Source organism: Bidens hawaiensis, unplaced genomic scaffold (assembly GCF_021521415.1).
Source record: "Bidens hawaiensis isolate Kalapana, Puna unplaced genomic scaffold, B.hawaiensis_p1.1 tig00037861_1, whole genome shotgun sequence".
NCBI classification, from domain to species: Eukaryota; Viridiplantae; Streptophyta; class Magnoliopsida; order Asterales; family Asteraceae; genus Bidens; species Bidens hawaiensis.
The window spans coordinates 32,556-36,882 of record NW_027496632.1 but is presented as its reverse complement, the minus strand read 5'-3'; the positions used below and the strand labels follow the sequence as shown (position 1 = coordinate 36,882).

General features: G+C 33.9%; 1 pseudogene; it reads right to left on the bottom strand.

The window, feature by feature from the left end:
• Positions 1-208: 208 nt before the first annotated feature.
• LOC143589830 (shikimate O-hydroxycinnamoyltransferase-like) lies at positions 209-1,959 on the bottom strand (annotated as a pseudogene).
• Positions 1,960-4,327: the final 2,368 nt, after the last annotated feature.

Sequence of the window (4,327 nt, the reverse complement as noted above, 5' to 3'; positions counted from 1 at the left end):
TTATATATAATGTGTTCCTTGAATTTCGTATATGTGTAATATATCTGACAGTACGCATGCCATATAACAATTATTAAAGCATAAATAATTGACATCCACTATTACCAATATTATTGCTCAAAAGTCGTCAATACTATTTATGACGTCTTATGCTAAAAATAACAGTAAGTAAATGAAATATAAAAACATAAAATTGTTTTTTTTTTCTCTTTTCCTTATTGCATCTATAATTTATCACTTACTTCGCTAGAAATCATACAAGCATTCCTTAAACAAAGGCATATGATCGGAGTCTAAGCACACCGCCAACGTGACACTCCGGTCACCACTCAGGCTCGGTATGATGTAAATCGTGCCTTCATAGAGGATGCTCGCCGGCCCCATAAAAATGGGCCGTCCCCACCCGAAATCAGTGTCATAGATCGGTAAGCGAGTCCAGCTGTTTACATTCAGATTTGGACTCGCATAGTAGGATGGCCCACGAACAAGAGTTGATAGATCAGATATTGTCTCCAGGTAGTCAATAGCTGATCTAAGATACTGATCGTCCATTCTAGCCAACTCATCATGGATTCTCCTTCCGGTGTCCCCCCAACGACTCAGACTCAAACTCGCCTACTTTCATGATTGGGGTGGCCGTGAAAATAACATTCCCGAGGTAACCAGGAGGGAGGGGTGGGTTCAATCTCGACCGTCCATCAGTAGCCACGTACAATTTAGTTGGTTGATCATCTAAGAGTCCACGTGATTTACACGCTCATCGCCATATATGAGCGGCTAGGATATCATATGTGCTATGATGCGCGCTTTCATCGCCTTTTGCCTTTAGTTTAAGATGATTTAACTGATCAAGTGTGAGGCGTAGCATCACGGTTGATGTGGACTTGGAGTGAGATGGGGATTTTTCGTTTTCCAATGGGGCGATCTTCGACGGTGGTTGGTGGTATTCAACATGGTCAAACATTGGTGTAGGTGGGTTCCGGGCTCGGAGAAGGGTGCGGTCAAGAAATGGTGGGACCGCGACCGATAAACCTCGAGCTTTGTCAGACCATGTGTTGATGAAATGAAGAGACGAGAGTCCATCTGATAATGTATGGTGCAATCCACACCCTAAGGAAACCCCGCCACATTTGAACCATGTAACCTAACACGCAAAATATGCGGACAAAATGAAAACATGTCTAGATATAAAAGTTCACAAAAAACTGGCTATACCAGATATACTTTTTGTCGAAACTGAAAACCAAACCAAATAGAAGTTACCCTGGTTATAAGAAGTGGTTAAAGAGGATAAATATTTAAGGTATTTACCCTGGTTAAATTTAAATTTTAAAAACTTATTTCTAATTTTACTTATTATTTTATTCTTTTCTTTTCACTGATTTCTCGAGTACGACAAGAAGACTCGAATTCACTAGTAAATTTCAACAATATTTTTTAACAATATTTTGTTATTTTACTTTTAACCTTCTTCCATAAATTTCTAGTTTCGTCACTGTTTTTTTAAATTTATTAATTAAACAAACCTAACGACCACCACACCTGTGTAATAACCAATGGATAAGAATCAATCTCTCCGGAATAATCCACCATCGGCGCCAACTTCCTCAACTCCGGCGACGGCGTAATCTCCCCAAAATCATCAATACAACAATCCGCTTCGGCTTCGACAAACAAAACACCCTCACCGTTGCAATTAATTTCAATCCTGCCATTGCCGTCTTTTGCCAACCGTCCAGCCATCGGATAAAACGAAACAAGAACTCCAGCCAAAGCTTCCTTCATAACCCCCGAATCGAAAAAACTCGAGGACCCATTGGGTCGATAGAAGTAAACCGTTAGGATATGGATCCGACCGACAACTAAGTCGAGGTTCGAGTTCCATATCCGGGTAACTGGAGTTGATTTGGCGGGCTTTATAGTTGATGATTCTTTCACTATTACCTTCATCGGATGCTTTTGAAGATTCTCCGACAGGTTTGGTGTGAATTTGAGGAATCAGTTAATGGACACGTGAGGTTTGGGGATTGGTGTGTTGTATTATCCAGAAGGTGGATGACTCTTTATAGGCTTATGTTAACTTGTTGGATTTATAATGGATACACGATGCAAATGTTCTCTGCCATATCAATATAATTACCTAAAAATTATAATGTATAATTTTTTATTAAATAATAAATTTTATATTATTATTATTATTATTATATTTCCTTTTCTTCATTTACAATCATCTTCAAAAAATATTAAAAAATTATATAATATGTACAATAAACGCCCAAATTAACTTTCAAACAAATCATTTTATTTGTTCTCTACTCGCAATCAATCGTAACTATACAATACAATTTACAAAACGCACTCACATATTTATAGTGAACGTGCTGAGAATGCTCTTAAGTTGAACACCACTTGTTTTAGTAACATGGAGGTTAACGGTTCGGTTTAGTTTAATTTGGTTTTGGGCTAAATCCGAATCAAAACTGTAATTTTGGTTTTTAATTTCTTGAGAATCATTTAGTTTTGGTTAATCAGTTTCGTTTTTTTGGTTTATCAGTTTAGCTTGAACATTTTAAGACGGAAAAAATGGGTCCAAATTAATGAGTTGAGGCTAAATAATTTTATAAATTAATAACTAATTTATTAATACACACTTGAAGTAAAATATTTGAGTTACGTATTTGTTAAATTTTTACAAAACATTGACAATAGAAAACGAAAAGCAACAAATTCCAGAGGTGGATGTAGCATAGGTTGAGAGTAGTTCGTGCTACCCCTCAACTTTGTTGACAATCACATTTTTAGAGCAAAAAAATCTCTTCTTCGTTTTATGTATCGGCTTTCCTCTAACAAAATTTTTTTAGTCCATGCTACGTCTACACATTTCTTCTAGATCCACAATTGATAAATGCAGTTCAGTTTGTGTTTTTCAATTTTATTACACGCAAAATTCAAAATGGAACCGTAAATTCAATTTAATTAAAACTTGATTAAAGTCAATAGTAATGGATTTTCCTATTTTACGTCTGTATATAATAACATTGAAAATAAATTTAAAAGTACGTGATTGGTCAGTATGAGTATTCTAATTTTCTTTTATTTATGTGATGGTTTATATTTTTATTGTTATTAGTACTGTTATTAATATTTAATATTTTCACTTGTACTTATTAAAAAGCATGTGTGTTGTCTATAACGGAAACAGACACAAACCAAACAAATCTAAGAACTCTGATTGGAAGAAAAAGATTATAATTAAACTTTTTCTATTTTAAAGTAAAAAAAATCCTAAAATAACCCATTTTAGAGTGAGAAGTCCCAAAATAGTCTAAAATTGTTGATTATTTCTAAAAATTTGTTTTTGGGAGACATATTGGGAGAATATATGAATTATGAGGGAGCAGACCAAAGTCTTAAAAATATGTAGGGAATAAACCAAATATGGGAAAATGTTGATGGAAAAGGCCATATTTTTTAAAATATTGAGGGAGCAACCCATATTATTTCTTAACTTTTCTTCTCGAAATACAGAATTCTAAGGCTGCTTTTTTATGTTTCCTACCTCGGCCCGTACATATTTTCAAATTCTAGAAAAGTGGGTTTTTTAAAATTCGTCTTAGGAGACGCATTTCAGAAACATTTGTTCTTAGCAGACGAGATTATTGTATTTCTTTTTATAAGATGGATTTATTCTTATAAGATGTATTTCTTCTTCAGAGACTATGTGTCATCCTCTTCTTCTTCTTCTTCTTCAATTTCTTCATCCATATCTGTAGTAAACACGCCTATACGAGACTAACACCACCTCGTTTACAGTTTATTGGAACATAGTCACATATTCCATTATTATTTTGCCAATTACCACCATAACATTATCAAATTTCATGTTGTAATCAAATTAGGTTGAAGAAATTGAAGAAGAAGATGAAGAAGAGGACGATAAACAGATGTGTCAAAATATAATAAGAAAGTTATTAATTAAAATCTTGCCAATGTAGACGAATAATGATTAAATTATGTCAGTGTAGACGGAAGTTAAATAAATATTTTCGGAGTGGATGAAATTAGAATAAATCCATCTTATAAGAAGAAATATAATAATCTCGTCTTCTAAGAACAAATGTCTTTTAAATATGTCTCCCAAGATGAATTTTAAAAAACCCATTTTCCTGTAATTTGAAAATATATACGGCCAAGGTAGGAAACATAAAAAACAGTCTTGGAAGACTGTAATTTGAGAAGAAAAGTTAAGAAATAATATGACATGCTCTTTCAATATTTTGAAAAAATATGACCTTTTCCATCAATATTTTCCCATATTTGGTTTGCT